Raw genomic sequence first — 12,283 nt, forward strand, 5'->3', positions numbered from 1 at the left:
ATCAATACATCAACTTACATAAGAGCATCATCCGACTACGGATGAAACACAAACAGAAACTCAAACAACATCCACCCTGCTAGCCCAGGCTGCCGACCTGGAACCTATCCCCTGATCGAAGAAGAAGCAGAAGAAGAACTCCAAAACAAGTAAACATCACTCTCGCGTCATGATCATCACATAAGCTGTACCTGCGACTGGTGTTGTAGTAATCTGTGAGCCACGAGGACTCAGCAATCCCATTACCATGGGTATCAAGACTAGCAAAACATAATGTGAAAGGAAGGGGTAAAGTGGTGAGGTTGCAGCAGCGACTAAGCATATATGGTGGCTAATATATGTAAATAAGAGCAAGAAGAGAGCAAACGGAACGGTCCTGAAGCAAGCAATGATCAAGAGGTGATCCTGAACTCCTACTTATGTCAAACATAACCCAAAAACCGTGTTCACTTCCCGGACTCCGCTGAAAAGAGACCCTCACGGCTACACACGCAGTTGATGCGTTTTAATTCGGATCTGGTGTCAAGTTATCTACAACTGGACATTAACAAATTCCCATCTGCCACATAACCGCGGGCACGGCTCCCGAAAGTTTATACCCTACAGGGATGTCCCAACTTAGCCCATCACAAGCTCTCACGGTTAACGAAGGATATTCCTTCTCCCAGGAAGACCCGGTCAGTCTCGGAATCCCGGTTTACAAGACATTTCGACGATGGTAAAACAAAACCAGCAAAGCCGACCGATGTGCCGACAATCCCGATAGGAGCTGCACATATCTCGTTCTCAGGGCAACACCGGATAAGTCAAGCTACGAGTAAAACAAGACCTCGAGTTTCCCCGAGGGGGGCCCGCAGGCTACTCGGTTCGGACCAGCACTTAGAGAAGCACTGTCCCGAGGGGGGGCTAAAATAAAGATGACCCTTGGGTTAATTACTCCCAAGGGAAAAGTAGGTGGTGGTGAGGCAAATGGTAAACCAAGGTTGGGCCTTGCTGGAGGAGTTTTATTCAAAGCGAACTGTCAAGGGGGTCCCATAAATCACCCAACCGCATTAGGAACACAAAATCAGGGAACATAACACCGGTATGACAGAAACTAGGGCGGCAAGAGTGGAACAAAACACCAGGCATAAGGCCGAGCCTTCCAACCTTTACCAAATATATAGATGCATTAATAATATAAGAGATATTATAATATCCCAACATAATCCTGTCCACCAAGGAGCAATCTTCAACTTCACCTGCAACTAACAACGCTATAAGATGGGCTGAGCAAAGCGGTAACATAGCCAAACAACGGTTTGCTAGGAAGGGTGTCAAAGATTAGAGGTTCATGGCAATTGGGAGGCTTGAAGAGCAAGTGATAGTAAGCGCAGCAAAGCGATAGAACGAAGCAACTAGCATAGCAATGATAGTAATAAGATCCAAGGTGACGGTCATCTTGCCTGAAATCCCGGTAGGAAGAAGAACGAGTCCATGAAGAAGACGAACGGATGAAGCCGAACCAAGCGTAGATGAACGAATCCTCACGATCGTAATGCAATGGGAACTATCGAGAAGAAGCAGACAACATAGTAAACACAACACACATATACATGACATGATGCACAACCAAGCATGATGCAAGACAAGACTACATTAAGCTACTCATCGCAAGAGATGATGCATACAAGAACAACACATCAAAGCAAGTTTAAATGAGGCCGTAAACAACATATAACAATTCCGGTAAGTACTCATATGCAAATTTAGAAATTGGTCCAGAAATGAATAAACCTTATGTTCAAGTTGTTAAACAGCAAGTTAAAATGCACCAAGATGATCTACATGAAATTCTAGGCAAGTTTCATATAAAGTTTATTTAGTTCGGAGCTACGGCCTAGAAGATATGAGCAAAACAAGTTAAACATGGCATTGATGCAAAATGCATCCAAACATCAAGCAAACACCTCAAAACAAGGATGCAACATGATAATCTGTGACTACATGCAATTCTAAGCAAGTTTCATATAGGGCACACTCAAAACGGAGCAACAGTGCAACATACACTCTATATAAGTTTACGAGGACAAGCTGTCCAAAATAGCAACTAGGCATCTAGCAAGCATCAAAACCATATGCTACAGCATCTCAACATAAGAACAAAAAGCATGGGCATAAAGTACAGGTAAAGCATGACAAAACATGAACACTGAGCTATCTCCAGAAATCAATAGAACATGCTCAAAAGGACATGGCAATATTGCAAATAATAACAGTTTCAGTCATTAGCAGAAATAACATCAGGTTACAATGTTTAGAGCTATTAAACGACATGCTAAATGAACTTATCGTGGCAAAAAAAGGAATGGCATGATAGTACTAATGACAAAGAACAATACTCACTTACTGAAGTTATTACAAAGATCAACAGAAAAGACGGTAGGATCCATGCAAACATGGCAAATGATATGACAGATTCAGGCATGGCAGGAACAACGATAAGTAGGCATGTTGGTGAGCTTGTATCACTCACCACAGAGGAATACATAGCATGAAAAGGTAGCCAACAGTAAGAATACATGTTTGTTATGCTAAGCATGGCAAGATCAAGTTCATAGGGTGCATGGATCACTAGCAAAGCTCATGGAAAAACTGAACTTAATGTTAACAGGCTGACAGCAACAGTATTTAGTAATTTGAGAGCAAGATTAAAACAATCTACAGCAGGCTATAAATGCAACCAGGAGCATGAATAGATATAGCATGACATATATAACAAATCATCCTTAGTGAACATCTCCATATTATGCATCAAATGACTTGTAGCAGCAGGTTTACATAGCATTATAATATAGCAGATTCAGACTTGCAAAACAGCAATATGAAGTACCCTACTTCACGAGCGCGATGCACTCACTACAAGACTCACAAAAATACATGGATTTCACCACTGTAAAGATGACATGATGTAGCACAAAACACGTGTAGACATCAAGTTTATAGGATGCACACACAAAATGCAATGAAAAAGACAAATCATCAAGTAATAACAGTTTCAGCAGGTTAACAGCAACATGCACTCTTGCAACGATGAGTAGGGCATCAAGATGGACACAAATAAACATGGCACAATGGAATGAAATGAAGAGCACCTCATGATGAACATTTTGGTATATCATGCACGCAAAACGGAGCAGTATGCAGGTAGATATGGCATGATGAACATAGGCACATAATGATAGAATTTCAGGACTTGGTGATGAAAACAACCTCCGGGGGGAAAAGTCAACGCCGGCGGAGTGGATCGAGTCGCGGAGCTGGTCGCGGATTGGGCCGGGGCGAAGTGGATCGGGCGCGGGCGACGGGGTGGATCCGGTCCGGGGCGACCGGATCTGGCCGGAGGGAGGCCGGCGGCGAGGGACGGGCATGGCGGCGCCGGCGAGGTGGCGGGGCCGCGCCGGCGGCGGGTTCGGCGGCGAGGCGCAGGCGCGGAGCGCTCGCAGGAGGAGGCGGCGGCGGAGATCCGGGGCGACGCCGGTGGCGGGCGGCGACCGGAGGACGGCGGCGGAGATCCGGGGCGATGTCAGCGACGGGCGGCGACCGGAGGACGGCGGCGGAGATCCGGGTGACGCGCAGGAGGGCGCGGGTCGCGACGGCGGGGCGCTCGGGCCCGAGGCGGCCCGGGGCGGGCCGGCCGTGGGCTCCGCGGGCCCGGCAGCGCGGAGGAGAGAGAGAGAGGCCGGCGGGGACACGTGGCGGCTTCGGATTGGCCCAGGAGCGGCGGCGGACGTGTCCGGCGGCGGGTGGACATGTCCGGCGGTGAGGACGAGGTTTCATCTAGGGTTTGATCCGCGAAAATGGATGGGGAGGGCGTTTATATAGGTAAAGGGAGCTAGGAGAGTCGAAATGATGAGCGGTTTTCGCCCACATGATCGTGATCGAACGACCGAGAGCATGGAGGGGGTTTGGATGGGTTATTGGGCCACTTTGGAGGGGTGTTGGTCTGCACACAAAAGAGTCCTTTGCGGTTACCCGGTTAACCGTTGGAGTATCAAACGGACTCCAAATGGCACGAAACTTGACAGGCGGTCTACCGGTGGCGTACCAAGGCCACTTGGCAAATCACGGTCACTTCCGAGAATGTTTAACACCCGCTCACGACAAGAGACAAAAGGGAGACGCTAGAGGACATAGGAGTGTCGGATTGCAAAACGGACAACGGGGAAAATGCTCGGATGCAACAGACGAACATGTATGCAAAATGAGATGCACATGATGACATGGCAAAATACAACACGCAAGTAAAAGACACGGCAACTACGGCGAATAACTGGAGGACACCTGACGCATCGAATCCGGGGCGTTACAACTCTCCTCCACTAGCAAGAGATCTCGTTCCGAGATCTTAGGACCGAGACGGGGGGAGAATGAGGTGAAATAAGAACAAAAGAGAGAGGATGAACAAAGTCAGAGCACTCGGGTAGAAAGAGAAAAGGCGAATATGACAAGAATCAAAAGCTCATGGAAACAAGATAGACTCTGAAACCACTCCAGTTAGACAAGGCAGAAAAGAATAAGCACGAAAGAATTTGGACAGCACTCCGGCTGAAACATGGAGGAATAGAACACGAGCTTGAGAGGATGGAATGATACTTGATGAAGACATGACACAAAACCTTCGGAAAGAATTGAAAGAGTTGAATAAAAAGAACGGAGAAGAAAATGACAACTTGTGCCACGAACGAAATTGAAAGCATCTTTAGAAGGAAGGTTTAAACGGGGTTGTTGAGAAAATCAACAGCGAAAAGAATAAGCTTGTTGTGGTCTTATGTTAACATCTCAAGATCATAAGGTGATAATCGGCCACAAACGGAAATGTTTGGATAGCTGAGAAGAACGAAGAAATGCAAAACTCCACTTCAAAAGAATATGGAGAATTAATTATACTTCAAAAAGCAAGAAGGAAAGATACTTAAGCTCCTTCGATAAGAATCTTGATGAACACTTGAAGAATGAATTAAATCATGAAGAACCACCATGAAGAACTCCGGTGACAAAAAGATGATGAGACAGAATGAAGGATGAAAGAATAAGATTAAAGCTTGCGGTGATTTAGATGGAAGGATCCGACGAAATGGCCGAGGAAATTTGAACTCCGGAAAAGAAAAGATGAAAATACTTAGAACTAGAATTTATTCACCAAGAACAAACTCCGAAAAAAAGGATTAATCACTTGGATGAAATAAGAATAAGATTTATTGTATGCTTATCCTTCATAAAATTTAATTGATGAAAAACGAATTTTGCATTCAACTTATTCTTGTTGAAAAGGATTAAGGGGGGGGGGATATATCGCAAAACTTGAGAAAGTCTTTATGAACCACCGGTAGGATTGAAAAGAACGAAAGGATTAATATGATGACAAAGGAAAAAGAATCTGAATGAACCACCGTAAGAATTCGAAAATGACTGATGAAAGAAAAAGAATCACCTGGAAGAATTAGCAGAACAAATATGCTAGAGGGGATTTAGATGCAAAAGAACAAAGAGATCATGAGCTGATTAAAGAACACTCGAATGAAGCACCGGAATAATTGGATAACGGTAGCTAAAATGTGAGGACAAAGAATTCTTCTAGAATGATGGCCTCCGGTGAAAGAAACGGGAAGACAACTTCTGACATACTCCGGATGGGTAAGAAAAGGAATATATGACAAATGGAATAATTCAATAGGATAACAAGAAGTTGGAACCCCGAATCTTCGAGAGAACGAGCAAGATTTAGAGGAAACCCTCTTCTTCGGTCTTCAAATGACGACGAGAAACACCACCAAAATTACTGAGATACTTCGGAAGAATGAAAAGTGAAGAGGTTGAGACAACAATGAAATGATTTGAAATCGGTCTTGCAAAAGGCATGTGACTGATGAAATTCATTCTTACGTCAAACTCGAAAAGAATTAGGAATGGCTCCAGAATAATTAGAAGAGTCAGGTAAGATCCTGGGAAAAGACCTGTGGGTTAGGGCCCACTAAAAGAAAACACCGTTGGAAAGGGATTGTTGAATGAGAAATGATGCACCGGAACGATTGAAGGATTTTGAATGATGTGACAACCTCGAATTAAACGGATGCAACCACGAATCTTCTGAGATGTCTTCAACACTCCGGGATAATAGAATGGCGAGAGGCGAGCGAGCAAGGGAAATATTTGAGTTGAGGGAAAGAATACAATCGACAATGAAAAAAAATCTAATTTGGATCCACCGGAAAGAAAATGCGACGAACAATGATTAATTAGACGAGACTTCATCGGTTGGGACAATTGAGGAAAGACTGAAGATACTCCGCACGAATGATATTTATGCTCGAGAGAGAGTCATACTCCGGAGAGAAAAAGGGGTGGGACGGCGGGAAAATAAAGGCAACTTGGAAGGGGGAACCGACAAAATATCTTGAATAGAAAACACTGGTTGAAATCATTGAGGAGAGAAAGCAAAGACTTCACACGAGTAGGAAGGATACTCGATTATGGACTCCGGCTCCGAGAAGAAAAGGGTGGGCGGGTGGGAAAAGAAAACAACTGAGGATTGAACTTGCAAAAACAAAGACGGTCGAATCACTTTGACGAGAAATGCACCGGATGCAAAGAGCTGAGGAACAACGATCAGAAAACCAACTGCGTGATCCTAAATAAAAATTTGAAGGGGAAGAGGAGTAATTCAAAACACCTATGTCAAGATTCCTCACCAGAGGGACGAAGGGGCTGAGGAGTAAAAAGAATTCCTACTCTCCGATATAACTAGACTGCAAAAATAGTTTTCTTTTAGACTCAACAATGGCCAAACTACACGATCAATCAAGGGGGCTCCTAAGGTCGGTTGAGGCTCTGATACCAACTTGTCACGCCCAATATGCGACCCTATCCAAGAGGAACTCGAAGGTCCCACCAAGGATAGACCCGCATATTGAAACGCTTTTGCAAGGTGGATATCATTACATCAACAATACATAATAGATGGGGATACATACAAGAGGCAAACAATGCCACATGAATACATCAATACATCAACTTACATAAGAGCATCATCCGACTACGGATAAAACACAAACAGAAACTCAAACAACATCCACCCTGCTAGCCCAGGCTGCCGACCTGGAACCTATCCCCTGATCGAAGAAGAAGCAGAAGAAGAACTCCAAAACAAGTAAAAATCACTCTCGCGTCATGATCATCACATAACCTATACCTGCGACTAGTGTTGTAGTAATCTATGAGCCACGAGGACTCAACAATCCCATTACCATGGGTATCAAGACTAGCAAAACTTAATGTGAAAGGAAGGGGTAAAGTGGTGAGGTTGCAGCAGCGACTAAGCATATATGGTGGCTAATATACGCAAATAAGAGCGAGAAGAGAGCAAACGGAACGGTCGTGAAGCTAGCAATGATCAAGAGGTGATCCTGAACTCCTACTTACGTCAAACATAACCCAAAAACCGTGTTCACTTCCCGGACTTCGCCGAAAAGAGACCCTCACGGCTACACACGCAGTTGATGCGTTTTAATTCGAATCTGGTGTCAAGTTATCTACAACCGGACATTAACAAATTCCCATCTGCCACATAACCGCGGGCACGGCTCTCGAAAGTTTATACCCTGCAGGGGTGTCCCAACTTAGCCCATCACAAGCTCTCATGGTTAACGAAGGATATTCCTTCTCCCAGGAAGACCCGGTCAGTCTCGGAATCCCAGTTTACAAGACATTTCGACGATGGTAAAACAAAACCAGCAAAGCCGCCCGATGCACCGACAATCCCGATAGGAGCTGCACATATCTCGTTCTCAGGGCAACATCGGATAAGTCAAGCTACGAGTAAAACCAGTCCTCGAGTTTCCCCGAGGGGGCCCCGCAGGCTGCTCGGTTCGGACTAGCACTTAGAGAAGCACTGGCCCCAGGGGGTCTAAAATAAAGATGACCCTTGGGTTAATTACTCCCAAGGGAAAAGTAGGTGGTGGTGAGGCAAATTGTAAACCAAGGTTGGGCCTTGTTGGAGGAGTTTTATTCAAAGCGAACTGTCAAGGGGGTCCCATAAATCACCCAACCGCATTAGGAACACAAAATCCGGGAACATAACACCGGTATGAAGGAAACTAGGGCGGCAAGAGTGGAACAAAACACCAGGCATAAGGCCGAGCGTTCCAACATTTACCAAATATATAGATGCTTTAACAATATAAGAGATATTATGATATCCCAACATAATCCTGTCCACCATGGAGCAATCTTCAACTTCACCTGCAACTAACAACGCTATAAGATGGGCTGAGCAAAGTGGTAACATAGCCAAACAACGGTTTGCTAGGAAGGGTGTCAAAGGTTAGAGGTTCATTGCAATTGGGTGGCTTGAAGAGCAAGTGATAGTAAGCGCAGCAAAGCGATAGAACGAAGCAACTAGCATAGCAATGATAGTAATGAGATCCAAGGTGACGGTCATCTTGCCTGAAATCTCGGTAGGAAGAAGAACGAGTCCATGAAGAAGACGAACGGATGAAGCCGAACCAAGCGTAGACGAACGAATCCTCACGATCGCAACAAAACAGGAACTATCGAGAAGAAGCACACAACATAGTAAACACACCACACATATACAAGACATGATGCACAACCAAGCATGATGCAATACAAGACTACATGAAGCTACTCATCGCAAGAGATGATGCATACAAGAACAACACATCAAAGCAAGTTTAAATGAGGCCGGAAACAACATATAACAATTCCGATAAGTCCTCATATGCAAATTTATAAATTGGTCCAGAACTGAATAAACCTTATGTTCAAGTTGTTAAACAGCAAGTTAAAATGCACCAAGATGATCTACACGAAATTCTAGGCAAGTTTCATATAAAGTTCATTTAGTTCGGAGCTACGGCCTAGAAGATATGAGCAAAACAAGTTAAACATGGCATTGATGCAAAATGCATCCAAACATCAAGCAAACACCTCAAAACAAAGATGCAACATGATAATCTGTGACTACATGCAATTCTAAGCAAGTTTCATATAGGGCACACTCAAAACGGAGCAACGGTGCAACATACACTCTATAAAAGTTTAAGAGGACAAGCTGTCCAAAACAGCAGCTAGGCATCTAGCAAGCATCAAAACCATATGCTACAACATCTCAACATAAGAACAAAAAGCATGGGCATGAAGTACAGGTAAAGCATGACAAAACATGAACATTGAGATATCTCCAGAAATTAATAGAACATGCTCAAAAGGACATGGCAATGTTGCAAATAATAACAGTTTTAGTCATTAGCAGAAATAATATCAGGTTGCAATGTTTAGAGCAATCAAACGACATGCTACATGAACTTATCATGGCAAAAAAAGGCATGGCTTGATAGTACTAATGACAAAGAACAATACTCACTTACTGAACTTATTCCAAAGATCAACGAAAAAGACGGTAGGATCCATGCAACATGCCAAATGATATGACAGATTCAGGCATGGCAGGAACAACGATAGGTAGGCATGTTGGTGAGCTTGTACCACTCACCATAGAGCAATACATGGCATTACAAGTTAACCAAAAGTAATAATACATGTTTTTGATGCTAAGCATGGCAAGAGAAAGTTCATAGGGTGCATGGATCACTAGCAAAGCTCATGGAAAAACTGAACTTAATGTTAACAGGTCGACAGCAACATTATTTAGCAATTTGAGAGCAAGATTACAACAAGTTACAACAGGCTATAAATGAAACCAGGAGCTTGAATAGATAGAGCATGACATGTATAACAAACCATCCTTAGTGAGCATCTCCATATTATGCATCGAATGACTTGTAGCAGCAGGTTTACATAACATCTTGATATAGCAGATTCAGACTAGCAAAACAGCAACAGCAAGTACCCTACTTCACGAGCTTGATGCACTCACTACGAGACTCACAAAAATACATGGATTGCACCAATGTAAAGATGACATGATGTAGCAGAAAACACATGTAGACATCAAGCTCATAGGATGCACACACAAAATGCAATGAAAAAGAAAAATCATCAGTAATAACAGTTTCAGCAGGTTAACAACAACATGCATTCTTGCAACGATGATTAGGGCATCAAGATGGACTCAAACAAACATGGCACCATGAAATGAAATGAAGAGCACCTCATGATGAACATTTTGATATATCATGCATGCAAAACGGAGCAGTATGCAGGTAGATATGGCATGATGAACATAGGCACATAATGATAGAATTTCAGGACTTAGTGATGAAAACAACCTCGGGGGGGGGGGGGGGGGGAGTCAACGCCGGTGGAGTGGATCGGGTCGCGGATTGGGCCGGGGCGAAGTGGATCGGGCGCGGGCGATGGGGTGGATCCGGTCCGGGGCGACCGGATCTGGCCGGAGGGAGGCCGACGACGAGGGACGGGCATGGCGGTGCCGGCGAGGTGGCGGGGCCGCGCCGGCGGCGGGTTCGGCGGCGAGGCGCGGGCGCGGAGCGCTCACAGGAGGAGGCGGCGGCGGAGATCCGGGGCGACACCGGTGGCGGGTGGCGACCGGAGGACGGCGGCGGAGATCCGGGGCGACGCGCAGGAGGGCGCGGGTCACGGCGGCGGAGCGCTCGGGCCCGAGGCGGCCCGGGGCGGGCCGGCTGTGGGCTTCGCGGGCCCGGCGGCGCGAAGGAGAGAGAGAGGCCGGCAGGGACACGTGGCGGCTTCGGATTGGCCCAGGAGCGGCGGCGGACGCGTCCGGCGATGGGTGGACGTGTCCGGCGGTGAGGAGGAGGTTCATCTAGGGTTTGATCCGCGAAAATGAAGGGGGAGGGCGTTTATATAGGTAGAGGGAGTTAGGAGAGTCCAAATGAGGAGCGGTTTTTGCCCACATGATCGTGATTGAACGACCGAGAGCATGGAGGGGGTTTGGATGGGTTATTGGGCCACTCTGGAGGGGTGTTGAGCTGCACACAAAAAAGGCCTTTGCGGTTACCCGGTTAACCGTTGGAGTAACAAACGGACTCCATATGGCACAAAACTTGACAGGCGGTCTACCGGTGGCGTACCAAGGCCGCTTGGCAAATCATGGTCCATTCCGAGAATGTTTAACACTCGCTCACAACAAGAGACAAAAGGGAGACGCTGGAGGACATAGGAGTGTCGGGTTGCAAAACGGACAACGGGAAAAATGCTCGGATGCAAGAGACGAACATGTATGAAAAATGAGATGCACATGATGACATGGCAAAATACAACACGCAAGCAAAAGACACGGCAACTACGGCGAATAACTGGAGGACACCTGACACATCGAATCCGGAGCGTTATACTCAGAGACTACGGTGTCGGCGGTCTCTCGGGCTCGAGGGTCGTCATCTCCCAGGAGTGTGCGTCACGGCAGCGGGCACAATATGACGAGCACAATGTTCCCTGCCGCTCCTCGTTAGCCAAGGCCGTCGTGACGCCGAAATGGGTCCACAACGATTCAGACCTCGCCGTTGCGTGGGCCCTTGACAGCTCCGTCGCCATCAGTGAGACGGACGCCACACGCTGCCGTGCCTTGGCAGTGAGATCGCCAAGTACAATGAGGAGTGGTCTCTTAGCGAGACCTCCGTCTTCGCCATCGAGGGCAGGGGCGCCGCCATGGCTCCGGCGGTGCCGTCGACAGTGGTCGCGGCGGCACTCTGCACCGCGTAGCAGGAGGCCGAGCGGCTACGCCACGAGCGGGAGGCAGCCACCAGACAAAGGTTGTCGCGGCACTCTGGTGCCCTTCCAAGGAATGATGATGATGATGAATGCGGTGCGGCAGGACAGGGCGGCCACACGTATAATGTGATCGTCCGCTATAGCGTTGGAGATGCACTTAGCACATGCAACAAAGCCATGGTATTGATCCTGTGGGTGCGGAGCACGCCGCCTGACGGCCCAACGGACGGACGGAGAGGGACCCTTCCGCGGGACGACGGAGACGCGACGGTCACCCGACAGCGACGCTACGGCACCCACCTGCAGTTTCTTCCTTTCATCTTGTCTGAGTGGCGGCCGGGAACTTGTACCAGCTATGTGCATATACATGCATATATACGAGTAGTCGCCGGCCCGTTCGTGGTGGAAGCGGCCTCACACAGTTCGTTATGCACGTAATGCGGTTCGCTCGATTGGCACGTGCTACCTACCAACGTGTGCAGTACGTGCGCAGTAGAGACTCGATCGAGGTGGCCAGATGGGACAGCATGCAATGCAAGTTGGCTGCAGAGGCATGTGGCGTTGAATCGATCTT

Source organism: Triticum aestivum, chromosome 6B (genome assembly GCF_018294505.1).
Source record: "Triticum aestivum cultivar Chinese Spring chromosome 6B, IWGSC CS RefSeq v2.1, whole genome shotgun sequence".
NCBI classification, from domain to species: Eukaryota; Viridiplantae; Streptophyta; class Magnoliopsida; order Poales; family Poaceae; genus Triticum; species Triticum aestivum.